Source organism: Equus asinus, chromosome 15 (genome assembly GCF_041296235.1).
Source record: "Equus asinus isolate D_3611 breed Donkey chromosome 15, EquAss-T2T_v2, whole genome shotgun sequence".
Taxonomy (NCBI): Eukaryota; Metazoa; Chordata; class Mammalia; order Perissodactyla; family Equidae; genus Equus; species Equus asinus.
The window spans coordinates 44,568,011-44,595,961 of NC_091804.1; positions in this window are offsets into that span (position 1 = coordinate 44,568,011).

Consider the following 27,951-nt stretch of genomic DNA (forward strand, 5'->3'; position numbering starts at 1 on the left):
GAACCAGGAGGCAGGCCTTGGGCCCCATCCTTCTCCCAGCCACCAAGACCCCTTTCAATGGAGAGTTCTGCAAAGGGAGCAGCAGGTGACACAACTGGAGAGAGAGAACCCGGAAAAACCAGGGGACAAAAAGCAGAAAGCTGGATCAGAGAGAGAGACGGGGTGGGAGATGAGGACGGGGTGCGGGCTGGGCCGAACCATGGAGTTTGGAAGCCAAGGAGATGAGCTCCGTTGTGATCCCGAGCGCCCCAGGATGCCCTTGATCGAGTGTGTGAAGCAAGGGCAAAGTGGGGGCGCTGTGTGAGTTTCCTGGGGTTCCCGGGAAAACGTACCACAGAGTGCGGGGACAGACGTCTACTCTGTCACAGTTCAGGAAGTCTGAAATCAAGGTGTGGGCCCAGCTGCGCTCCCTCTGATGGCCCCAGGGCAGAGTCCTTCCTTGCCTCTTCCAGCTTCGTGGCTGCCATCAATTTCTGGGGCCCCCTGGTTGGCAGCAGCGTCACTCCAGTCTCGGCTCATCTTCATGTGGCCTTCTCCCTCTGTGTATCTCTGGGTCCTCCCCTCTTCTGATAAGCACCAGTCATTGGATTAGGCCCACCCTAAGATCTCGTCTTAACTAGTTACATCTGCAAGGATCCTATTTCCAAATGAAGTCACATGTGAGGTTCTGGGTGGACATGAATTTGGGGGGTCACTATTCAATCCATGGTGGTGGCCTGATATGGTTTGCGCTTGGCACCGAGGACTCCAGCAACAGGAGGAATGGACTGACGAGGCCGGTGTGGAAGCAAGAGACCAGCTGGGAGGCACAGGGCTGGAGGAAACCTGGAGCAGGATGGGGTTGGTGGTGACGGGGGGACATGGATGGAGTCGAAGGATGCTGAAGAAGTAAAAATATGAGGACTCTCTAGTGGATGGGATGTGGGGCAGAGTGGGAGGGAGAATTTAAGAATCCGCCCCAGGTTGCTGGTGCCGTGTCAGCACAATCATCAGCAAACCCAATTTGGTGAGGCTTAGGATAGGATATGAAACAGACATGCAGAAGGGAAAAACAAAAACATTTTAAGAAGAAAGAGAAAAACACTTGGGCTTGTTGACATCGCACAAGATTGCCCACAAGCTGCAGGGGCTCTCTGGGGACACTTCAAAACCTCCTGGCTCAGCAAGTGGGCACCACGCTGATGGCCCAGCGATAGAGTAAATAACCCTCCCTGTGAGCTCATGCTCCAATTAGGTCCCTCCTCCTCGCTCACTCCAGCCCCTGGACCGGGGAAATTGCTGGTGACTGAATCCAGCATCCTGTGGCCTTGGGGCCAGGACTGCCCGATGCTGGGTGATGAGCTCATCTCTTCTTCCCACCCCCCCCCAATGTCTGGGGGACACGACCCGACTCACGGGGCAGTGGTAGGTGTTCAGATTCTGGATCTCTGACCCCAAATGCTGGGAAAGGCCCCCACCTTTCTCTCCGTGGATGCTGGAGCCAGGCTGCCTGGGTCTGCCGAGAGTCTGCACTGGCTTCCTGCAGCTGCTTAAACATAGTAAGGTGAACTTGGCGGCTTAAAACAGAAATGTATTGTCTCCCAGCCTGGAGGCCAGAAGTCTGATGTCAGGGTCACTGGGCTGAAATCAAGCTGTCCGCTTGGTGGCTTAGGGGCCATTGGATATCCCAGAACAGTCTCCTATCTGAAGACCCTTAATTGATCGCATCTGCAAAGACCTTATAGGGTCACATTTCCAGGTCCCAGGGACAGGACCTGATGTCTTGGGGGGCTTGGGGGGAGCACCTTTTTCTGCCCACTACCAGACTCCTTCACTTACAGTCTGCGTGGACAAGTTACTTCCTTCTCTCTGCCTCAGTTTCCTCATCTGTAAATAGCAGAGACTCTGCTGTTAATAAAAGAACTCCCCAGTTCATTCGAAGTAAGACATGACTTCCCGGGCTCCCTCGCAGCTTCCTGAGACCACGTGCCCACGTTCTAGCCAGCGGGGTACCAGCAGAGGTGGGTGGGTGTGACTTCCGGGCCGTGTCCTTCCCCTCCTCTTTCGTCGTTCTTGCTGGTTGGAAGTTGGCTGTGATGACCGGAGAGCTGGAGCAGCCATCCTAGACCAGGAGGGGAATCTGGGGATGGAGGCCACGGCCTCATGGGTTCTTAAGATGATTGAGTAAGACGAGCATTGAGCACAGCCTGGCATACATATATCCTCCAAGAATATTTCTCTCTTCCCCCCGCAGTCTCCTTGCTCCCCACCACACATCCTCCTCATAATCGTTACTGCTACTGTTTTCATTCTTGGAGCGGTGTGTCTCCATACACCACACCCACACTGGCTTTTTTAGTCATTTGTGATTATTAATAAAAACAACCCATGACTATGCAAGCCGCTGCGCTGGGTACTTGGCATACCTGGCTTCCAAACTTTACAGCAGCTATTATGCAAAATTATCATTATGCAAGAGGTCGTGTTCCCTTCGTGAAGGTCTTGCCTGTGGTTGCCCAGTGTCACAGGTGAAGAAGCTGAGGCTCAGAGCCTCCCAGACCCACCGCTGGCGGGGTGGAGCCAGGAGTCAGCCTGCTCCTCTGCTCTCAGCCACGGCCCGGCTTCCTTGCGTGGTGGTTCGTGGAGCCCCCACAGGGCACTGGCCCTGGGTGCATACATAGAAGGGAGACCAAGTGCCACTGGTGAGGAATTCCTGAGGGGGAGGGGTATGCTGGCATCCGGAGGCCACTTGCTGGGTCAGGCAGGTCTTGCCTAATTGCCCCGTAGAAGCAGCGTCCTAATTTTCATCTCTCCCAGTGATGTGGGAAACTATTCAGGCCCTACACCCTCGCCTCTTTCTTTTTTTTTTTTTTAAAGATTGACACCTGGGCTAACATCTGTTGCCAATCTTCTTTCTTTTTTTTTCTTCTTCTCCCCAAAGTCCCCCAGTACATAGTTGTATATTTTAGTTGTGGGTCTTTCTAGTTGTGGCATGTGGGATGCCGCCTCAGCATGGCCTGATGAGCGGTGCCATGTCCGCGCCCAGGATCCAAACCAGCGAACCCTGGGCCACCGAAGCTGAGTACGCGAACGCAACCACTCACCATGGGGCTGGCTCCGCCCTCGCCCCCTTTCTTAAGGAGAAAGCTCCTGTTCCCTTAAGCTCATCTTGGGCCTGGGGCTGCTAAATGTGGAGGAAGGGACGGGAACAGAGAAGCAGCCGGAACATCAGTGAGGGGCCCTCAGCCAAAGGGAGAAGAGACGGGGACTCGGGCTCGGGCTCAGTGGCAGGAGTGGCCCAGTTTGCTGGGAAATCGTGTGGCCACCATACTGACAGGACCCGGGAGGGAAAGGGGACCCTTCTATTCCCTGTGCCTTCCCAGCCTCTTGGCACTCTTGTCCCATTTAAAGGAAGTCACCATCATGCACATGTCGCAAGCACAGATTGCTAAGGGGCCAGGCAGGTCATGGAAATGGCGCTGTAAGAAAACACGCTCTCTCCTTTCTCCCGAGACCCTAGACCCTGTGCTCCTGCCATCTTCCTCCTCCCCACGCTGCGACAGATGCCAGAGTGTAAGAAACACCCTCCTTCCCTCTTAACTGGCACCAACTAGACACACTCTGGCCTCAGGACCTTTGTCCTCGCTGGTCCCTCCACCGGCATGCTCTTCCCCCAGAGATCCCCGCTTGCCCCGACTTCTGCAGGATGCCCTCAATGTCACCTTCTCGCTGAGGGCTTCCTCCCCCGCCCCCCCGCCAGCGCTCCTAGTCCCTATTGTCTGCTTGATTTTCCCATTAGCCTTGCTCACCATCCACAAACTGGACAAGTTGCGTATTTATATGTTTTTTGTTTTTCCCCATACTTTTGCTGTCTTGTTCTGTGCTGTTTCCTCAGTGCTGAGAACAGTGCCTGACTGATGGTAAGTACTCGAAATGGCTTATTGAATGAATGAACAAATGAATGAATGAGTAAAAGATGAAACAAAGGGATGGAAGGACGGAAGGAAGAGAGAAAGGGAGAGGGAGAGAGAGAGAGGGAGAGAGAAAGGAAGGAAAGAAGGAAGGAAGGAAGGAAGATAGAAAGTCTAGCATAAGAAAAACCATGTTGCTACATGGCACCTGGCAGGCAGCAAATCTCTAGACTAGCGAGCAAAAGGGAATGGTGAGGTCTAGGGTAAACTGATATATTGCTGTCTAAAGGGGGGACCTGCTGACCTGCTCCAGCCCATTGCTGCCTAGTTTTTAGTTTTCCAGGACTGAGTGAAAAGTCTCAATTTATATTACCATAACCAGATAAAGTGGAGGAGGCGTGAAACAGAGCTGAGTATCCTCCCCCACGGGCCGACTGCAGACCCCACAATACGCCTCTCTCAGTGAGGGGCTCTGTCCCCCGGCTCTCTGGGAGCTGCAGGGTTGCTGGGCTCAGACAGGGCCCGTTCTCACTCCTGGGTTGTGACTTCATCAGGCGGCAGGGGCTTGTCGGTGCTGGTGCCGCGTGTAAGCAGAAGCACAGATGTTCAAAACGCAGACAGGTGCTGAAGAGGCTTCTGTGCAATGAGGGGAGGTTGGGGTGGGAGGAGAAGAAGCTTCTGGAAGTAAAACAAGCCAATCCCCCAGGACAGTGCAAGGGGCCTTGTTGGGGCTGAAAAGTGGTCCTGCCTGTGGGAAAGGTCAGGTGGGGCACGACCCTCTGCTCATAACAGCCTACTGGGGCAAGGACAAGTGGGGAGGTCCCCCTTCCCACCCTACCAGTGTCCCAGGGCCTCCAGTCCCTTTGGACTGGGCACAGGCCCCAGGGGCTGGCGGTTCATCTGGCCGTTCATCCCTGTACTGTCTATTCATTTCTCAACATGTGTGCTGACCACCCACCACAGTGCTGGGTGCTGTGGCCGCGGCCCTGAGCGAGAGGCCAAGCGCGGGTGTCCGTGCTCCTTCGCGGGTGGGCCAGAGGGACGACACGTTTGCAGGCGACTGTGCAGTGCAAGGTGGGGAGTGTGGGAGCCCCTCACCCATCCAGAGACCACCTGCCTCAGGTTCTTCTCGGCCCTTCTGTCTCTCCCCAAACACCACTGTCTCCTCTCTCTTCTGCCACTGACCCCAAGGGAGCCTGAGCTATCCACCACCAAGCCCAGGGCCCCTTTCCTAGACGGTGTAGAGGGATGCGCAGGGCAGGTATGCGCTGCTCCAGGCGAGGGGAAGTATTTGCCTTTCTGGGCGAGGCCGTGAGCTGGGAGGGGTGGCTACTCTTCCCTCCTCGTAAAAGCAAAGAAAAAGGAAGGATTCCAATCCACTGGGCGCTGTGCTGAACTGGTGGAGGGTTGCTATCCTGCTGCATGTTTGTGGCCGTTTGGAATTGTACGTTAACTTGTTAGCATCTGTCTTCTCCACTTGCTTGAAATGATCAAGCTAACGTTTACTGGCTGCTTCTGTATGCCAGGCACTCTTCTAAATGCTTCACATATAGTCAACACCCAGTGAGGTAGGGACCACCACGATCTCCTGTTTGTAATAAAGGAAACTCAGGCACAGAGAGGTTAAGTAAGGTGCCCAAAGACACACAGCTAGAAAGGTCTGGGATTTGAAGGTAGGGCTGTAGGTGCTACATTCTTAACCTCTATGCTCTGTTGCTCTGTCGGTGAAGTGAGGGCAGGGACCACGTCTGCCTGCTCGGCACGGGGTCCCCAGAATCTGGCTTGGCGTAGGTGTTCAGTACCTACGTGTGGAATGAACGCATGAGTGAGTGGATGAATGAAGACTCTTCTTCCAGCGTGGAGGGGCCCACTTCTGTGAGAGGCTACTCGGCTGCCTGTGCTGTTTCTGTTTTAACCTACGTTTGACAAGTGCTTGACTCTCGGTGCACAGAAGTTACTTAGAAAATGTCCCTGAATGAATGACTGAGTGAGGAAGTGGGTGAGGAACTCTATGAAACCGCACGAGGCGAAGAGGCAGGAAGGGGAGGGGAGGGCCTGCGCCCAGACGGGCATTCGCTCAGGACCCGTCTCGGTTTCTTTCGTTGTGCGACCTCGGCTCCTGCGGTTCTTGTTGTCATGAATCTGGACACTTGCTTTCCTCCTGCGCTTTATCCTCAGTCAACACCGGGATCATTGTTCAGACACCTGTGCGGCATCAGGATGTCCCCTGAGCTCTGGGTTGTCCTGGAGGCAGAGGGTGGCAGAACTCACAGCATCCCCCAGCTCTGGGGGGAGCAGCAGCTGTGAAGGCCTGGACTCCAGCGGTCAGCGCCTGCAGTGGGCATCGATGCCCCAGGACAGGCCGTGCTCCATGCTGCCTGTTCTCGGGACCTGGCGCGGGCACTCGGGTGGCGGCTGCGTGTGCACTGGTGCGTTCATGTGCATGCACATGCGTCCCCCCGTTTGCTGCATTTGGCTGGGTTCCCTGCCACGACGGCCCTGGCTCTGAGCCCTCCTGGCACTGTGGTCAAGTCCATACCAAAGTGCTGCGAGCTCCTCGTGGGTAAAATGCAGATGGCAGTCGCCCCTTTTGTGCAAGATGACTGTGGGTAAAATGAGGTAAGGCCATAAAGCTGTGCGCACAGAGCAGGGCCTGCAGGAGACCCCTAAGAAACGGAAAGACACAGGTCCCTGGAGATGTACCAGCATCGATTCATTTAAACATGAGGCTGGTGGTGTCTCCGGGAACGGCGTGAATTTTCAGATGAGACCCAGTTGGGCTGGGACGGGAAAGAGAGAAGGACCCTGACGTTTGCTTTAATCTCTATAGAAATGTGCGTCTAGGAAGAAAAGGCAGGATGGGCGGACACGGTGGTAATTATGGAGATTTCTCTTATTAGTTGATCTTTCACTTCAGTGTAGCCCAAGGCAAATCGCTAACAGTTCCGGGCTTTGGGAAGAAAAGCCTAAGCCGTTTGTAGGCACCTATGGTTCTTTCCTGCAAAAATTCCCCAGCCAGGGGCCGGCCAGGTGGTGCAGTAGATAAGTTCGAACGTTCCGCTTTGGCAACCCAGGGTTCGCTGGTTTGGATCCGGAGTGTGGACCTACACACCACTTGTCAAGCTGTGCTGTGGCAGGTGTCCCACATATAAAGTAGAGGAAGATGGGCATGAATGTTAGCTCAGGGCTAATCTTCCTCAAAAAAAAAAAAAAAATTCCGCAGCCAGAGCTGTGGTAGCAAAGCCAGCGGGGCAGTGGGAGAGAATTCTCCTGCCTTTGAAGGACATGTGGGGACCCAGGGTCCTGTCTGGAGCCGGGACGAGAAGGTTTGTACATAGGTTGTCCTAGGGTGGACTTGGGGGTGGATTCTGGTCTTTTCCAACATGGAAGAGGATTTTTGCCTTCTTTTGGGTGTGGTTGAGTGGCCTGAAGGGGTTAGGCCTGGAGTTACCCCCACAAAGAACAATCTCTATCCGCTCATTTCTCCAAGCGATGGCAAAACCACTGTGCGTGGAGTCAGGAAACTGATACTGAAGGACGCCATTCATTCATCCACACCTTCACTCATCTATGATGTTTATTACGGAGTAAGTGGGAAGATCAGAAAAGGTGCCTGAAAACAAAGAAACCCCTCATGGTTCTACCACTCGGCTTAAATCAGCTCAATACGCTTGCATTTCCAAAAATGGTGCAGCCTTAGGTTGTAGGCAAGAGCGTGGGAAGGCAGAAGCATGTTATCACCAGGGCGGGGTGTTGGGGCCCGTAGCACATAACCCAGCAGGTGAGGACTCTCGGCTTCCACCTCTGGCTGGCCAGAGGCACCGTGTGGCCCAGGGATAAAACGCGTCCTGCCAGCTCCCACTGCTCCAAGGCAGGGCAGGTGGTGGGCCATTGGGAAGTGTGGGATGGACACCAAAGATGTGACCAAGAACGGTCAAGGGAGGAAATTCCCATCAGCAAGGACTGAGGGCCACATTTCTAACCCCTTTCCGTATCACCCCCCCATCCCATGTCAATGCACACCAGGCCACTGGCTTCCACCTGCCATGTTGGTCTTTCTTTGCCTGAGGGCTGTCCATGGTAACAGGACCAGATTGCCATCCTTGGGGCAGGCTGAAGGGCTGGGGATTAAGCCCCCTGGGGACAGGCCTCAGCCACTGCCCAGAGAAGTGGCGCAGGGATCCCTTCCAGTGGGACAACCCCAGTTTCCCCAGCAGCTTTAAGCTCCCGTCATTGGGGTGGTAGCTGGTAATGTGCCCTGTGCTGGCTTCTGTCACTTCCTACCCCGCACCAGGTGTCCCAGGGGCTCCCTTCCCAACTGAACCCCTCGAATTCAGATTCTGGCCTCTAGGTCTTCTTCTCGAAGCCCACCTTGCCTGCTCACGTGACACGCAGGCAAGGAAGAGAGACGGGAGAAGGAATCCTGCTTTAAGGGAGGCCCAAGGAGCTGTGGGGAAGCCACGGGGACTCAGCCTAGAAAGAGACAGACGCCATTGTTTGGGATTATTCACCTGAAATGGATTCTTTCAGGGAACTTTTCTGCAGGGAAATTAGAGGAATTCAGAAATATTTATCAGGAGTGCGTCCTCTGTCCCAGGAGCTGAGATACGATGCTGAGATCGAAAGGCCTTAGTGTCTCCCGTGCATTCCAGGGTCGAAGTGGGGAGGTGGACGGCAGGCACCGATCGGACGACCCGAGGAATAAACGTGCAGACACTGTCGTAAGTGTCGGGAAGTGAGGGCGAGAGGCTCTGGCTGCTGTTAAAGGGGGGCTTTGACCTAGTCAGGGAGGCAGAGGGGAGCTCAAAGCACGAGGATGCTTTGACCAGGCGCAAAGGGAGGGAACGGTGTTCCAGGCAGAGGCCCAGCATGTGGAAAAGCACAGAGGGGAGGGGATTTGTGTCAGAGGAGCCACACAAAGCCAGTGTGATGGGTGTAGGGCGAGAGAGCTGGGGATGGCGGGAGATGAGAGGCAGGGGGATGAGCTCGCAGAGGACTAGAATGGGAAACGGTCTAGGGAAATGGTCTGTGCTGTTCAAGGATTTTGTCCTTGGAGCGCATGAAGCCAGCGACGGGCTTTAGCAGGCTTAGCCGACGTGGTCAGGTTTACCTTCTCAAGAGATCACGGTGGCTGTCGTGTGACCCAGTCAGAGTTTATCTAAAGATCCCTTCCTCTCCCCTCCCCTCATCTCCGGCCCCCTGAGCCCCTCGGACTGGAACCAGGGAGCAGGAAGGTTGGGATTTGCCATGAGACAGAAGGGACTGTCCCTCCATTTGAGCCAGCCGGCTGCACAATGATTCTCCTCTTGCCAATTACCTTGCCGTTTCCAAGGGCACTTCACCACTGGAGGAATGAATGGGGCTCGGTGCGGCCTTATATAACAGTTGGACTTCCCTCGTGGCTGGAAAATAGGGCTCCTGTCAGACGAGCAGCCCCTAAGAGCACGCCTTGGATCTGATAAACAGACGTTGGCAAATGGGAGGTTTGAAGGTGGTGCCAAGCTCTGTGGTTTGGACTGTTCCTGCGAGTGAAACAATGGAAGCAGCTAACCATCTGCAGGAGGGAAAAAGTAGGGAAACTCAGCCTGAGACACAAAGAGGCAGTGTAGGGGACAGAGGGCAGGCGGTGGCCGCATTCACAGGCCTGCCCTGCTACCGCAGCCTTGCAGATTACTACCAGCCCAGCCAGCAGGACGCCACGTTTGCAGGGCGAGTGGCCCCTCACCTGGATTCACTCACATTCCTTCCCGTGGTGCCTGTATTTGGCATTGTGCTTTTTTATTATTTCTCTTCCACTAAGGGGCTTAACTTGTTGGGTTTGGACAAGAACTGGGCAGACAGCTGTGGCCACTTGCCTGTTGGGATCTAATCCTGTCTCTTCTGTGTGTGACGGTGTCCCACGTGTCCCCAGGTGGGTGCTACCATTGTTTTAGAACAGAGATTCCGCACCAGGGGCCCACGAGCCTCGTTTTCTGTGAGGCACTGATGGTAACCTGGTGGGAAGTGCAACCTCAGCCAGCAGAGGACAGGTGACTGTTGGGTGCTTGAAGGCCAGCTTCTGGGCCAAGCACATGAATGGAGCAGTCTGGCTGTCCTCTCGCTCACTCTTTCTGTCTTTCTCTCTCCATCTCTTGGCTTCCTCTCTGACCCTTCACATCACACTGCAGCGACTTGTCAATTTTTAAGGAGTGGTAAGTAAACTGACCCTTTGGGGATAGACATCAGGTTCTTATTCTGTCACGCCTTTTTAGCCCAAACACCCAAATTTAGTAAAAACACAAAAAATTCTAGGGCGAGACTTTAAACTTCTACAAGAGATTAAACTTCACCTCTGTGGCATTTTTCCAAGGGTCATATCCAGGGTCACAAAATCCCGGAGACCCATTGTAACCACAACCCATTCTGGCTTAGGGTTTAGGGAAAGGCAGGTCCAAGTTCAGAGCTTTCCTTTATTCATTCATTCAACAAGGTTGCTGAGCACCTGCCAGGGACCCGGTGCTCTCCTGGACTCTGGGATTCCAGGTCCTTACTCTTGTGGAATCTCCATTCTCACGGCAGCGACAGACACTAACCCGTGAATGAACAGGGTAGTTTCAGCCCTGGACAATAAAATGGGCGTGTGTTGGAGGCATGAGGGTGGGGAGGACAGTGTCAGATGGGGTGGTCGGGGAAGGCTGCTCCGAGGTGGCGACAACTGAGCTCAGACCTGTGTGGCCAGAAGGAGCCTGGAAAGATGCCTGGGCCGAGCCTTCCAGCCCATCAGAACAGCAGATGCAGAGGCACCGAGGAGGGAACCGCTTGAGCTGTTCAGAGAACAGAAGGAAGGCTGGTGATGGAGGAGAGAGAGGACGTGAGCCTGGAGAGGTCTGCAGGGACCAGACCCCACTCGCAGGGCCCGCCAGGCCCCAGGAAGGAACTGGATTATATCTAAAGGGCACCGGAGTGCCATGATCTGATTTAGGGTTAGAAGACCTCTCTGGCTACTATGTTGAAAACAGACCATAAGGGAATAGAAACGGGAGCCCAGAGGCCGCTGAGGAGGGTCAGGTGGCCTCAGGGGAGTAATGACAGCAGACAGGGACAGAGTGAGGAAGAGAGATGCCCCAGCTAGGCGGCTTTTCACCACCTGTAATTGCCTCTCCAGCAAACCACGTTTCTTCCACATTAGCATCACTGGAAAGCAACAGAACCCTGACTTCTGGGGGTCTCCCTGCTGGTGGCAGAAACAAAGCCTCATTACGTGAGTGCACCAGACACACGAGGGGGCGCATCCTGAAGGAGGCTCAGGGGAATGTGGGCTTCGTTTCCTTCCGTTTCCTCATCATCTCTAGCTCACAATCTCAAGGAAGAGATACACTCACTCATTTGTTTACACATTGTCTTGTTCCAAAACAATAGAATCTCTAAGTAAATTATAGAGAGGAAACCACAGGGAGTGAAGGTGTGTGTGTATTTTATTTTATTTATTTATTTTTTTAAAGTTTGGCACCTGAGCTAACATCTGTTGCCAATCTTCTCTTTTTTTCTTTTTTCTTCTTCTCCCCAAAGCCCCCCAGTACATAGTTGCACATTCTAGTTGTAGGTCCTTCTAGTTGTGGCGTGTGGGATGCAGCCTCAGCATGGCCTTATGAGCGGTGCCATGTCCATGTCCAGGATCCAAACCGGTGAACCCCCGGGCCGCGGAAGTGGAGCACACCAACTTAACCACTGGACCACAGGCCGGCCCCCTGTGTGCCTATTTTAGATTATTGAGGGCCTGTGATATGCCAGGCATTGAGCATAAGCTCTTGGTTACCTTACTTAAATCCTCTCACCAACTCTAGAGGAGGGCGCAATTATTACCCTCATTTGAGGCTGCCGGGAAGACGGAGCTAGCCCCACTCACACAGGTAGCAGCAGATGCGAAGGCGTTCAAACCCACGCTCCCTCTGTCTCCACAGCCAGGTTCCCAGCTGCTGCTCTCCACTGGTTCCGTTAATGCACGGGCCTCTGTTGAATACCCACCGTCTGCTGGGCAAAGACTGGGAGTCTTGGTTTGCTAATTGAGGTCTAGAAAGGTTCTTTTGCATAGAGTAAACTTTGTCTTTTTGTCCCAGCTAACTCTCCGTGCCCTATTAGAAGTCGTTCTTCCGTATTGGAGGTGACGTCTTGGGCTGATGGGGAAAAGTCTGCCTGCTGGTATTTATGTGCCCTTTTCTATCCAATACTTTGCATCTCTTGCCACCAGAAGAACATTCCGTAATCAGAGGACCCCACTCCTCCATATAGAGTCCAAGACAGCCCCTCCTGTGGTTCTGAACCCGGCCCATTGTTGCCGACAGAATCTCAGTGGATGGCAGCAGCGTTTTCAAACTGAGGATCCTGACTCCTCACGGCTCATGGAATCGATTTAGTCAGTTGTGACAAGCAATTTAAAAAAAGGAATAGAATAGACAATATCGGGATCAAAGTAGATCTCTCATAGTAATGGAGATATTGTTTGTTAAACTTTTATTTTAGTTTATGTGCACCAGGTCACAAATTTGTTGAGGTCCTAAACATCTGAGAGCCACTGGGATGGGAGTGTTGTTGGAAGATTGTGCAGCTGGAGAAAATACGCTTTACCACTTGTGGGTCATGGACCTTATCTACACCAATCATGTCAGTGGTCTAAACTGTTAAGATACCAGAAAGTCAAGATCAGTGTTACCTGTCCCACTTCTGCTCTGAGGGTGGGGTTGGTTTTGTCAAGGACAAGCCCAGAGAACAACCCAGAGTTAAGTCTTTCCATCGAAATCCAGGCAATTGGGGGCAGCTCTGTGGCTGAGTGGTTAAGTTCACGGGCTCCACTTCAGCAGTTCAGATCCTGGGCATGGACCTACACACCGCTCATCAAGCCGCGCTGTGGTGGCGTCCCACGTAGGAGAACTAGAATGATCTACAACTAGGATATATGTACTGGGACTTTGGGGAGAAAAAAAAAAAAAGAAATCTGGGCAATGCTTTTCAATTCTGGTGTCTCTGCATTCAGATTGTAATCAGTAGTAATGACCATTTGTAATGACAGTGACTGTCTATTGAACTCTTACTGTACACTAGCCATTTCCCATGTTGCATCTCATTTAACTTTCATGGCAACACTATGAAGTATAGGTTCTACTATTATTCCCCATTCACAGAAGAAGAAACTGAGGCTCAGGTGGTTGAAATCATGTGCCCATGTGTGTGGGTCAGGAATGTTTTGGTTGCAAGTGACAGAAACCCGACAGAACGTATTCGTTTATGTAACTGACAAGACAAGGGTAGCTGGCTTCAGGCACTGCTGGATTAAGGAGCTCAGATGAAACTAGGACTCTTCCTTTGTCTCTCAGCGCTGCTTTCTTCTGTGCTGGTTTCATTTATAACAGGCTCTTCCGCGTGCTTCCACCATCCTAGGCAACCTGGGCTGCTGGTCTACCGTCTTAGCAACTCTAGCATCTCTTTCTTGATAGTTGCAGCTAAAGTCCTGTCTTTCCCTCTGATTGGCCAACCGTGATCATGTGCTGGGGCCTGAGGGTCAGCCCAGCTGTACCACATGGGCTGAGAGATGGGAGGAGTCGTTCCATGTTATCAGGTAACTCTTGCCACGTAACAAACCACCCCAAACTTAGAAGCTTAAATAACCGTTTATTTAGTTCGTGATTCTGTGAGCTGGCAATTTAGGCTCGACTCAGCTGGGTAGTTCCTCCAGTCTCAGCTGGGCACTCTTGGGCATTCCAGGGTCACCTGCAGTTACTGCAGGCAGGTCTTCTCGGGTTGGCTGGCTCTAGGCTGGGAGCCCCTGCTCTGCTCCTATGGGTGCCCACCCTCCAGCAGGCTGGCCCCGATTTACCCTCATGGCAGTCACAGAGGTCCAGGAAAAGGAGAACAGCACAAAGCCTCTTGAGAATAAGCTTGAAACAGGCACACCATTAGGTCCAGGACAGAAGAGGAGCTCACCCTTTCTTTCCTGCTTGAGAAGTTGTTGAGAGAGGCTCAGAAGGGTGAGGCGGCCATCTTGTGTTCAGGAATGGAAAGCCAAGAGCATCGAGAGAAAGCCTGACATCTTGGACATGTGAAACCACCCCCAATCTCTGAAGTTCCCATTATGGGAGAAGAATAAGGCCTTATTATTTAGACCACTCTTTGGCATGTGTTCTCTTAATTGCAGCCCAAGGCACTCTTAATTAATACACTGGTGTCCCTTGAACATTCTTGTATCTTTTTTAATTTTTAAATTTTTTAATAAATTTTTTTCCTTTTTCTCCCCAAAGCCCCCCAGGACATAGTTGCATATTTTTAGCTGTGGGTCCTTCTAGTTGTGGCATGTGGGATGCCGCCTCAGCATGGCTTGATGAGCAAAGCCATGTCTGCGCCCAGGATCCGAACCAGCAAAACCCTTGTCTGCCAAAGCCTAGCGTGCAAACTTAACCGCTCCACCCCCGGCCGGCCCCAACCCCTGAACATTCTTACCGAGTCTCCTGCAAACGGAGGACACCCTTCAGATGGCCTCACCCATTTGCCAGAAACACTTGAGAGAATTCTGAATCCCCCTGGACCCAGAGGCCCTTGAGAAAGCATTCCGATGGCTTCTCCCACTTTCTCCCAGTTAGGCTGCAATGCGGCACGGCTTGAAGGCGGGGTGAGATCCACGGACCTGGCCCTAACTCAGCTGTGGAGAGCAGGTTGGAAATTTCAGAAATGAGAGTGTGTTTCCTTGTTGCGTGCCATCCCTCCTGGATTTGAGATGGGTTAGGTGGGAAAAACAGGAAGCCGAACTTTTGGCGGAGTGGCATTTCCAGCACCGAGCCGGCCTCAAGGATAAAGACACAGAGTGTTTCTAAGACCTTGTTGCAAGGTCGCTTTCCTGGATGAGGGATGGGGGGCAGCCCTTCTGGGAGAGGCAGAGCACCAGCTGTCTCCACCGGGGTAAACCGGGCGTGTTTGGGTTTTGTGTAACATCTTGGAAGGATTCATTTATTCTCCTGTTCTCAATAAAACCCACGGGCCTCGTGGGGACGTTCCCATCACCACGGAACTCTGTTTTGTATAAAATAAATTGGATCCGTTGGCGTCTGATTCATCTACACTGAATGCAGCAAACATAGTGTTTTGTGAGAAATATTTGCTGTCCAGTAAGCTGGGAGAGGCTTTCCTTGAACAACGCCTCCTCCATCCTTTGAAAACAGGAAGTTGGTGCCGGCCAAAAGAAAGCGCGCTGGGGGGCTGGCTGGTCCAGCCCCAGACTCCGCCCCGCGCCCACCTGTGGGCTCCGCGCAGCCACCCAGCTTCCCTCCAGCTCTTGCTGGGGCAAGTGATTCAGCCTCTGTCAATGCACCCTCCCTTTTGGCTCAGCCTCTCTGCTGCCAACAGTGTCCCTGTTCTTATTCAGAGAGAAGGTTCTGTCTTGCCCCTCATCTCTCCTCCTGGCCCTCTCTCTTCATCCTGGGAGTTCAAGCAAAACTCTAAATGTGTTTTTTCCTCAATAAATTGAAAAAAGGAGGGAAGTGCCAGAAGTTTCTAGCCAGCACTCGATAGTCTTTCTTCCCGGCTTAGTGTTGAAAAGGAGCACTGTTTTATGAATCTGCAGCACAAGTTCCAGACCCAAGAAGCTTTTTTTTTAATTGAAGTAACACTGGTTTATCACATTATATAAATTTCAGGTGTACATCATTATATTTCAGTTTCTGGGTGTATTACATCATGTTCACCACCCAAAGACTGATTATCATCCATCACTACGCACATGTGGAAATCACCCCTTTCATCCTCCTTCCTGCTCCCTTCCCCTCTGGTAACCACAAATCCAGTCTCTGTCTCTATGTGTTCGTTATTGTTTTTACCTGCCAAGAACCTTCTTGAAGCTCATTTAATTGCAAGTGAGTGGAAACCCTATATGAACTGGCTCAGATAAAAGAGAGAATTTATTGGCTCATATCATTGAAAAGGTCCGTGGCTTCAGGCACAGTTGGATCCAGGAGCTAAAAGATGCCACCAGCAATCATTCTTTATTTCTCAATTTTGCTTTCCTCTCTTGACCTCATTCCAAGGCAGATTATCCCCTCCAGGGAGTGAAACGCCCACCACCAACGTCAGGCCTACATGTTGTCACTGTAGAAACTCCAAGCAAAATGGACATTGGACAGGCAAAATGGCATTGCTGTCAGTCACTACCCAGCTGAGAGATGTCCACAGAACTGCTTGAATTTAAGAAAACATTCTCTTTGTGTTTCCAGTCCTTCCCAAACTTTAAACAACGAACACGGCTTAGTTAGGGACAATTTGGTTGCCAACAGTACATGCCCACTCAAACTGGCTTAAGCACAAAAGCCGTCTTTTTAAAGAACTTAAGGATTTCCTGGGGGAATGGAGGGCAGGCAGTGCAGACTGACGTTGTGAGGTCGGGAGAGGAAGTCAGGAATCCACCAGGAGTCAGCTTGGCGTCCCTCCCTCTCTCCACGGTCTCGGGTTCTCCTTGGGCGCTGACTCCAGTCTCCTGCTTCTCTGCGTCTGTTTTGCCTTTCTGTGCTCATCGCGGGACACGGCCACTGCAGGCAGCTCCCACAGCCTCTCAGAGGTCGCCCGTGGGCCCTTCCAGATCCCAGGAGAGAGAATCTGATGGGGCTGGCTTGGGTGAGGGGCCACCCTGAGTCCAGTCAACGGTGGCCAGGAGGCAAGGCACATGGGCTGTGTCCACCCTGGAGGGACAACAGCAGCCGGTTCTCTGGGAAGAAGGTGCGTGCTGTCTTCCTTCCCGCCACGATGGGGGAAGCATCCTCTTCCTAGCTCAGGCAAACATCCCCGCTGGGTCCTGGTTTGCGTCGCCTCTCGCCTTTTGGAGGACTCCTGAAACTTCCCCCTTCCTCGCCTGTCTCATCTGTTTGGCTCCCCTGCATCACCACAGCCACCCTCAGCACCCTTCCTGGAGACCAGGGTTCCTCAGCCTCAGACTATTGACCTTAGGACCGGATAATTCTCTCTTGAGGGGCTGTTCTGTGCATTGTAGGGTGTTTAGCAGCATCTGACCTCTATCTACTATATGTCAAGTGTGACAACCAAAAATGTCTCCAGCCATTGCAAAATGTCCCCTGGGGGGCAAAATTGCCCCCAGCAAAACCGCCATAGGCCTTGAGACATTATCCCCTCTTTAAAGGAGCCCCTGCCCTTGACCCCAGGTCCACCTCTGCTCCCCTTCACAGCATAACAGCTCTAAAGACGGGCTGATCCTCACTGAGCCCACTGCTTTCCTCCCACTTCTCTCCTTGGATTTCGTGCCCATCATCGTACTGAAACAGCTCTGAGGCATCGATGGCACACCTCATTAGAGCCAGCGGTCAATTCTCCATCCTCGTTGTACTTGACCTCTCAGAGCAGTCGCTATGATTGACACTCCATCCTTGAAACAGCTTCTGGATTCCCTTGTCCCTACATACACCTTGCGCTCCTTCTAGCTCACTGGCTGCTCCTTCTTAGTCTCCTTTGCTGGCTCCTTCTCTACCCCTGGGGCTTTGACCTAAGCCCCCCTTCTTGCTGTTTCACTGGCTAGGGGACCTTGCCTTGTTCCGATGGCTTTCCAGTAGATCTTTTCCCTAGATCTCCTCCTTGAACTTTGAACTTGTATCTCCAACTGCCCATGTGACACCTCCTCCTGGATGTCTAAAGTTGTGTCAAATCGGACACAACCACGTCAGAACAGTCGGCCTTCCTCACCACCGCACCTCCACCTCTGCTGTGCCAGAACAGCCGACGGCGCCATCATCCATCCAGTTCAAGCCAAAGATTTAGAAGTCACCCTTGACTCCTTCCCTTCCCATCCCCTGTCCATTTATGAAGTCTGATCAGCATTACTTCCAAATCCATCCGCTTCTCTCCACTCCCATCCCTGAACCTCTGGTTTCGCCTCCATCATCTCTTGCTTGGATGGGTCTACCAGCCGGTCCTAAACAGTCTTGTGCCCTCGGCCCCCTCCCTCCTGCAGTCCAACGTTTCCACAGTCCATTCAATCAGATCCTATGAAGCCCCGTATTTCAAACCCTCTCAGACTTCCTGTTTCACTTAGAACAAAGTCTGAGCATCCACCTTGGCTCCCAAAGATGTCCATGGTCAGCTCATGGGACCTCTGTGAGTTGACTCCCTTCCAGTGCATTAACTCGTTCACCGCCCTCCAGGCACACTGGCCATCCCTCTGTCCCTCACCCAGAGCGGGTTCTTTCCCATCTCAGGGTCTTTGTACTAGGGGCTCCTTCTTCCCTAGATCTGTAGGTGGCCAGCTTCCCATCATTCAGGTCTCTGAACAGCCCAGGAGAACAGCAACACCAGCACCCCAGCCACTCAGACCCTCTAATCTCGCTCTAGAACACCACCCTATCGATCATCTTCATAACCTCTATCTGTACCTGAAATTGTTTTATTTTTGTTTAATGTTTATTGTCTGTCTTCTGTCAGTAGACTGGAGGGTTCTTGATGTCAGGGATTCTGTTTGTCTTGTCACCCATGTGTTCCCTCACCTAGAGCAGTTTTTGCCACATACGAGGCACTCAGTGAATGTGGGTAGATTCAGTGACCTGTGTAAGCACGTGTACCAGTCAGGGTCCACTTAGGAAAATGGAAACCACAGAAGGTATTTAAACAGAGAGGATTTAATGTAAAGAATTCATTAACCAGGCATTTGAGGACTAAAAAGACAATAGATTAATAACCAAAACAGTAGGTATCACTCTTTATCAATAGAAAAAATTAACAATCATAGAATTAGCATTATCAATGGTTTAAATAAAAATCCTAGATGAATGAGAATAATTCTTAGTGGAAAACTAAAATATACTTGATTTTGGAACTTTATAAATAATGATCCAAATTAAGTCTTAAGTTCAACATAGAGCCTTTGGCTTTCTAAATCAGTTTTTATAACATTTTTTTCTTCAAAGAAATGAAAAGCATATGAGACAAGATTACAATATTTACTTTTTTAAAGTAAATTTTTAATTAATTAATTATTTTAGTGAGGACGATTGGCCCTGAGCTAACATCTCTGCAAATCTTCCTCTATCTTGTATGTGGGACGCCACCACAGCATGGCTTGATGAGGTGTGTGTAGGTCCATGCCCAGGATCTGAACCCATGAACTCTGGGCCACCAAAGTGGAGCTTGGGAACTTAACCACTATGCCACCTGGCTGGCCCTAAACTTTTAATTTTAGACTAGCTTTAGATTTACAGAAAAATTACAAAGATAGTACAGAGAGTTTCTACATATCCCACACCTAGTTTCCCCTATTAACATATTAGTATCATATATTTGCTATAATTAATAACCACTATTGATTCATCATTATTACCTGAAGTCTGTACTTCATACAAATTTGCTTAGTTTTCTCCCTAATTTCCTTTTTCTGGTCCGGGATCCCACTCAGGACACTACATGACATTTAGTCATCCTGCGTCCCTAGGCTCCTCCTGGCTGTGACAGTTTCTCAGACGTTCTTTGATTTTGATGACCTTGGCAGGTTTGAGGAGCACTGATCATGTATTCTGTAGGATGTCCCTCGCTTGGGACTTATCTCGCGCTATTCTCACAAATAGGCTGGGATTCTGGGTTTCGGGGAGGAAGGGCACTGAGGTGACGCACCCTTCCCATCACATCACATCAGGGTCCACACCATCACCACCACGCATCACTGCTAGTGTCGACCTCCACCAGCCCGCTGAGGTCGGGTTGCCAGGTTTCTTCACTTTACCTGTCAACGTTACCCTCCTTCCCTTCTTCCTTCTCGTCAACTCTCTCCTTAACCTGTTGTCGTCCTTGGTCTGTGGAGTACCCGGGACGTAATTCTATGCCTGCATTTGATGCAAGAAGGGAAACAGAATGTCATGTCAATTTAAATACATTTGGAGCAGAGCTTCTTTGTTTCAAGGAAAAAAAACCCTTTTCAAAATATGTGGTTTCCTTGAGGGGAGAGAGCATTCTGCCCCAAACACTGCTGCCTCAAAAGGAAAATCCGGAACGAGGTCGGGTTTCTTTTCCATGGTGATAACATTCATATTTGAATGACTTATGGAAGGAAGTAGATTTCTCTCAAGTTTCCCGTTTTCCAAATACTAGGAATTATGGGGATGGGGCGGGGTAGAGGCCTGACCCCAATGGCTGGGGACTCCTGAGCTCCTGTGGACACATTAAGTGTGTTTTAGAAATAAGTTATTGCCTAAAGAAACTGGCCCTTCAGCCTCCCTACAATGTAAATGGAATGTTCGTTTTAGACAAACAAACACCCCCATCTCTCCCTCTGCACCCCTGCCAACCTGACCCTTATTTTGCCCGTTTTCTCAAGCAATTTTGGAGCTAAGTAAAAAATTTACATTCTTCACTTATGGCAGCCAACCTTTCTTCTTTGCTTTGCTAAAGCTGCCAAATATTACTCACCTTAAAAAGGCAGTCCGAGGGACAGGGGAGGGGAGAGCGGGATGAAGGATAACACTGTTCGGAAGGGTGTGTTTATGAAAGGAAAATATTGTGCATTGCTGGGTCATTGGAGGAGCCTGGAAGGGTGGGTTTTGCTCGCAGGAATTTGGTGCCCTGCTGATGGGGCGGTTGCCTTCTCCAGGTACCTGGCAAGCCCCTGGGTAGCTTAGAACGTTCTGTGGGCTGGAGTGCCGATCCTGGCCACACTCCAGCCTGCGCATGCCCACGTCATAGCTTTACGTGATAATGTTCTACATGTTGCCTTCACGTCACCACTCTGCTGGTGAAAGACAGTGATGGCAAGTGACTGCAACCCAGCTCAAAATAACTTATGCAAAATGATCATTCACTGGCTGCCCAAATCCAAGGGGGGGCCGAATGAGCAACCACTGAAATGCTGCTGGGCCTCTGACATGGCCTGCAGTCAAGGCTGAGTCAGCGATGGTCTCTAGTCAGGAGGAATGGGCAACAACTCCTGCAAGGTGGACCTTTCCCAGCTGGAGAAAGGATGGCCTTGAAGCCTCTGCCTCCTCAAGGACTCGAAGATGCTTGAAGCCTGGGGAAGGCTCCCATTGGCTCAGCTCAGGTCAGGTGACCACTCCTGGGCTAAGGGATTGGAGCCTCTGGAAGCCAGGGGTTCCCATGGGAACCATGTGGTCCATCGGGGAGGGTCATTGAAGGGGGCTCAGTTTTCAGAAGAAAGGGAAGGGTGGGGCAGACAAAGCAGTGAAGGCCCACACATTAACCTAATAACGAGCATATGATTAGAAAGTTCCGGTTGTTTCCATGTCTGGCATTTTCTCAGTTTATTTACTGGAAGGAAAAGTCAAATATCTTGTTCTGTTCATAACAAATTACCAGGCAGCCCTCCCCATAGTCCCACCTCCTCTCGTCCTGTTAACTTGTTGGTGTTTTTCCTTCCAGTATTTTCTTCCGATAATTCCTTCTGGTTTTTGCCTTGAACGAGACTGGACTGACCTTTGAATTCTTAGCTAATCTCCAAATCTGTGAACTGCTTTCAAATGGACTTGAAATACTCCTGCTAACCAGCTACGTTGACATGGAATTTGGTGAAAAGTTCTTATAAAATTTCTTTTCGTCTTTGCTTGCCAATTTTGGTGAACCATTTTTTATAAAATTTTTTTTAAACTAAGACATAATTGACAATAACATTATATTATTTCAGATGTACAACATAATGATTTGATGTTTGTGTACATTGTGAAATGATCGCCACAATAAGTCAGGTTAACATCCATCACCATACGATTTTGGTGAATCTTGAAAGGGGATCAGGGCGCTCAAAAGAGACCGCTGAAAATGACCAGGAATCTTGGCCACTCGGTCCCATGAAATAGCCCCCAAGTGTTGGGAGAACAATTGCTTCCCAAATAGGACCCCAGACTTTTCAGGCTGGAGGAATGCAGGTCAAATTTGGCCCAGAAGTGTTCTGTTTGGCTCATACAGCTAAAAAATCCAAATTAGTTTCCAACATTTGAAATCAAGAATTTTATCTGCTTTTCCGTCTTCTCTCCATGTATTGGGAGGTGTGGGCGTGCCTGGCCAGCCTTCCTGCACAACATGTCGGAGGCAATGTGGTGGACTTTGACGGGACACGCTTGTTGCCACAGAGCCCCCGATCCCACTGTCATCCACTTGAGTCAGTGAGGAGCTCTGCCTGGTCCCTGTGCGCTGTGGCCTCGACTGCCTCTCTCACGGGGCTGCTGCTGCGCAGGCTGCTCAGGCGCAGGACCGTTCTGCTCCACCCCGTGAAGGACCTCGTGGGCTTTCCTGCCAGCGCAGGGCCTGAAGCCCAGACCCAGAACCCAACCTTGTCGAACTTGCTGGCTGGAACCAACGTTTGTGAGATTCTCAGGAGGGAAATACTGGGTGCAGAATTTCATAGGGCGGGGCCGGCCCCGTGGCCAAGTGGTTAAGTTCGTGCCCTCTGCTTCGGCAGCCCAGGGTTTCGCTGGTTCGGATCCTGGGCGCGGACATGGCACCGCTCATCAGGCCATGCTGAGGCAGCATCCCACGTGCCACAACTAGAAGGACCCACAACACAAAAATATACAACTGTGTACTGAGGGGATTTGGGGAGAAAAAGCAGAAAAAAAAAATTTCATAGGGCCTATCATCCTCAGGTAATTTTAGAAATACACACATACAAAATGATCTCTGTGTCAATGCTGATGCCTCTGCTCCCCTGTCTTCGTGTTTGCGCCCGTGTTTTAACACGATAGGAGAATTCCATCACAAATTTACCCACATACACTCTGAAGAGGAAGGAAATCCCTGGTGGCACACCTTGGAGAGGTATGTGGACCCTTCAGTGTACACACTCTCTGTTCCCGTGCCTTCTCCGCACAGCCTCCGGAATGGAGGGAATCCATTCCTTCTGACCACCCCCCATCCCGTCCCTTAACCGGTCCAGGCTTGTATACACACACTCTGTTTATAGCATGTTGCGCACAATTGATGGGATTTTCAGGAGTAATTCTGACCACACCCAGTTCTTTTTCTCTGCACTGATTGAGAATCAGAAAGAGTGATTCCCGGGGAGATAACCAGGGAGCAGGCCGCCAAGGCCCAGGCTGCATGGAACCTACAGTCTGGTGGGCATTTCCAGCTTGGCGCAGCCAGGATGAACCTAGCTAATTCACACCCAGCAGTGCCAACACCAAAGTTCACAAGACATCTTAGAGCCACACAGTAGATGGGAAAGCATGGCAAAAAGACAGGAAATAATTAGAAGTTAACAAAATATTTCCTGTTTGTGACCTGTGTGGTCCTAGGCACGTATTTAGCCAGTCTGATTTCTGCTTTCTCAGGTTGTGTAATGGGGTCTATTGTAATGGGTCCCCTGCGTGGTGTTCATGAAGATTAGAAATAATAATAATGCTCACCATTTATTGGAAATGTATTACCTTCTAAGTATTGTGCTCAACATTTTACACCCATTATATCACTCAATCCTCCCAGCCATTGTGGGGATAGCTTTCACCATTATACCCATTTCACAGACAAGCAAACTGAGGCTCAGAGGGTTTAGTAACCTGTCCAAGGTCACACAACTTTTAAGTAGCAGAGCCAGGGTCCCAAAGATCTTAAGGAAAGATGATTCTATAGATGAGGAAAAGGAGGATTAGAGGAGGATAATTGACACGGCTGGCAAAGTTGTTGAGAATGTAAGACGCAGTGATGACAAGTCACTTTTTTTAGACCGTCAGTGCACCAGGCACAGTGCGGAGAGAGCTTGATGTGGCTTACGTGGTTTGGGAGTTCCTGGCACCATGATCATCAGCATCTACAGAGGAGGATGCTGACGCTTCAAGAGGAGACTGACCTGCACGAGCACACGCAGCCAGGCAGCCTGGGGACCAGATCTGAGCCACACTGCACTCCAGGGCCTTGCAATGTACACGCCCATCCTACTGCCTGCAGATAAAACATCAGCACAAGGTAGCTGGCAGCTTTCCTAGTGAAAGCTGTTATTAAATTTCTAAAAAATGATTGGGAAAGCGATTCATGGGATGATAAAATGCAAAGGCACAGAGTGGCTCTTGCTTTATAATAATACTGTCTAACACCTCGATCATCCTCACGATATGCCTTCCTTAGGCACTCTTCTAAGCCCTTTACACATCATAACTCATTCAATCCTGACAACGCTTTACAGATAAGGAAATCAAGGTGCAGAGAGGTTAAGTAACTGGACCAAGGTCACACAGTGAGCAGCCAAGCTGGAATTCAAACTCAGGCATTCTGGCTCCCAAGGCCACACCCTCTATTCTAGAAGAGGCAGTTCAGCACCGCCCGTCCTCAGGCCTCCCCACCCCACACACTTTATAGTATATCTTGTTGAAGGAGCTGAATAAGAACAGAAAGTTCTACCTCATTCTTTTAAAAAGTTGCATAGATGAATCATAATTTATTCAACAGTGTTTCGGTTATTTCCATCTATTTGGTTCTACGAAGCATTTTGTGAGGAACATTCCTGCAGAGATCATCACACACCAGTGAATGGATCTCAGCAGGATAACTTCCCACCTGTGGAATAAAGCAAGGCTGTTTTACATGACTTTTTTGGTCCCTGGGCTCATCGAAGCTTGATGTGGATTTTATTTGGGGCGTGGCTCAGTGATGGAATGAGAGATTCGTTGTCTGGATGGTAGTACATTTTAGGCTGAGCCAAAATGGCCGATGCCTGAGCTGAATACACAGTGCGTGCGCCAGCTTCAGACAGTCTGAGGCTGAACTGTGTGGTGGATTCAGAATCCACGTCTCCTGGTCCAGGGTTGGCCCTCAGATTGCAGCTACTGTTACTACAATGATGACAGTTGTCACTTTGGGATGCCTGTGGAAAATTGGATTCACAGAAGCCAGGCTGTTTCTACCTGATATCCTGGATCTTTGTGGCTCAGAAATAGAGCTGAGAGAGGAACTTCCATCCCGCCCGACGGGCAGCTGCCCAGATCCCCACTCTCCCGGGGAGCCGGCACCTGTGTCTGAACTTGTTTTTATTGTGCACGCCACAGGGACAATATTTTTTACCATTTGCCCCAATATATGTCTACAATTTAACAACACACGACATTTTTATTTTTAATTGTATTATTTACTTATGTCACAGATTATTCATAAGTTATATACAATATATTAGGTCAAACCACATGAAATGTCCATTTTTGTAGGTCGCAACAGCCAAATATCTACAATTTCATGTGGTTCCAACCCCCTGACAATTTTTTAAATTAAAATATTAGAAAGTTTAAATTTATTTTTTACTTTTTAGATAGCACACATAAAAAGAAGTGCTAATCCTTTTTGGTGACCTTGGGCGAAATATTTGCCATTGCAAAGCCTGCTTCCTCATCTGTAGAGATAGTCATGGCCGCAACTTTACAGCATTGTAGTGAGATTAAAAATACACGTCTAAATGAATTACGTATAGTAATCAGGGTGAAATCAAAGTTAAGCCATTATTAGCTCGACATTCTAAATTGTCTTTATATTTATACGCTTGTTGTACAAAAATGGAGCTGTACTCGCCATGCAGCTTGGAAGCTAACAGCAAGTGGCAGCATTAATATGTAACCCTCAGTGTCCTGCCTAAGGATGCATCACACTTCATCCCACTCATTTGTAACAATTTTAAAACTGAACGCTTATCGGTGGCCGTTTTGGGTGCTTGAATCGTAGTGTTTTAGCTCTGTGCACACCCTGGATTGTTTTTTAGGGTAAATCTCTTGCTGAAGCCGCCTTTTCTGGCCCCACCCTGCCATCCCCCTCCTTCCACTCTGGGAGGGGAAAGTTTCTTTGAAATGACAAAAGAACGTCTCGGCTGGGGATTCTGGGGTGTGGAGGTGAGGTGCGGAATCTGCTGGCCCAGGTACAGCTATAAGATCAGATAAAAAGGCTGATTATGCATGCTGATGAAAGCCCAGATAACCGCCAGTTTACAAAACCCTCCTGGCTGATAGTTTCAAAGATCCCTTCTTTTGTGATTTTAATATGTTCCCTCTCCACCCACCAACTGAAACTTTATTGCAGTTTGAAGGCTCCAAAGAGCCAGAGAACCACAACCAGGCTCCCTTCCTCCTGCCGCCCCTCCCTGTCGATCTCAGCCCACCAGGAAGGTCTGGTGGTTCAGCTTTTTCTCTGGGAAACAAGAGGCCAATTCGCGGATTTCTCACGTGTTTGGATGCAGAAGCACAGCTTTGGGAAAACAGATAGGAAACCGCTGGAAGCTCCTCCTTGAACCGGTTTGAGCACCTGCACCGTGCTGGAGGCCGGGCCCCTGCGCCTCGATGCCCACTGTTGGAGATTTGAGGGTGAAACACGAAGAAAGCAGACCAGACGGAGGTGTAGGGTGGGGCTGGGCCGCCTCACCCACCTCTCTGAGCCTCAGTTTCCCCTTGCGACATGCGGACGTTAATAGCACCTATCTCAGGCGTCGCTGGGGCATTAAATAAAATAGTGCCGGTGAAAGGCGCCCCACCGTCAGCAAAGGTGGCTCTACTCAGATTGGATATAAAACTACAAACAGACCGGCGCTCTCAAGGAAAGCTTGAGGACAAGGTTTTCGCTTTGATTTAGGGGTGTGGTGAGGGGTCTGCGAAGGCGTCCCAGGAGGCAAGCAGCCGTGCACACTGTATCTTTCTCTCTCCCATCACACATTAGTACCAGAAACGCTGGCCCTCTCGCTTCTCCCAACACACCAAGCCCCAATCAGCTTCAGAGCCTTTGCACATGCTGTTCCCTCTGCCTGGAACACTCTTGCCCCAAGTCTTGGGGCGCCCCAAATCTGGCTAGCTCCTTCTGTTTTGTTTTGTTTTGTTTTTGAGGAAGATTAGCCCTGAGCTAAAATCTGCTGCCAATCCTCCTCTTTTTTTTTGCTGGGGAAGACTGGCCCTGGGCTAACATCCGTGCCCATCTTCCTCTACTTTATATGTGGGACGCCCGCCACAGCATGGCCTGATAAGTGGTATGTAGGTCCATGCCCAGGATCCAGACCAGCAAACCCCAGGCCGCCAAAGTGGAACGTGTGAACTTAACCACTGCACTACCGGGCCGGCCCTGGCTGGCTCCTTCTTGACTTTCAAATCTAAGTTAAATATCATCTTAGAAACCTTCCACCTCTCTCCAATTACCGGTTTTATTTTTCTTGACAATACTTACAACTCCCTGAAATCTGCTTCCTTTCTGCTGGCACATCTGTTCTTCCTTCTGTACCCTGTGTCCTCGCAGCTCGGAGATAGTAGGCGCGCCGTCAGTGAATGACACGCCCTCCAGTGGTGCTTCTTAGCTTTGGGGGAACATACACCATGTAGGGAACCTTGTCAAAATCAAAGACGTGGCTCAGCAGATCTGGGACCGGCCTGAGATTCTGCATTTCTGACCAGCCCCCGGGTTTTGCGATGCTGCAGGGGGGTGGACCACACTCGGAGGAGCGAGGGTGAAGAGTGTTCTTCATGGTGCAAGCCCTACACCGGGGTCAGCACAGGCGTCGTGGAGAAGTGAGAGGGTCGTTGTCCTCACTGTGGCGCCTTGGGTTCTAGCCTTTCACTCGGCCGTGACAGTGGGCACTGGGATCTGCCCCTGGTCCCTCCTGCCATCATTTCTCTGCCTCGTCATGATCTTCACGCCCCTACCTTCTGTGCCCCGCACCTGACTGCTGTCCCCGAGCTTGGGTGAGCTTTCTAAAGCCCAGATGAGGCTGCCATGGTTTCCAGATCCCTCGGACTCCTGCCTGATCCTTGGCCTGGCACAGAACAGGTACCCCAAAACATCTGAGGAATGAGGGACAGAGTGATGTCATAGGCCCGCAGTCACCCCCAGTGGCTCTTTTGTCCCTTCGACTCCACCCCTCATGCGCATGTGTGCGCCTCCCAGTTGGACTGGAAAAAGGCTTCCTTCCTTTCTTCCGAGAGTAAGCTCTGCATAAAGCTCTGAAACAGAACACTGAGCCCTTTGCCTTTGCAAAAGCATTTCACTGTCTGTTCCTCAGGCTGGTCTGCAGCCACACTCTCTGGAGGCTGGTGCCCTCTGGCTGATTCGGGCGCTCTGGGGCCAACGCCTGGGCTAAGCTCCCTCCCTCGCTCCT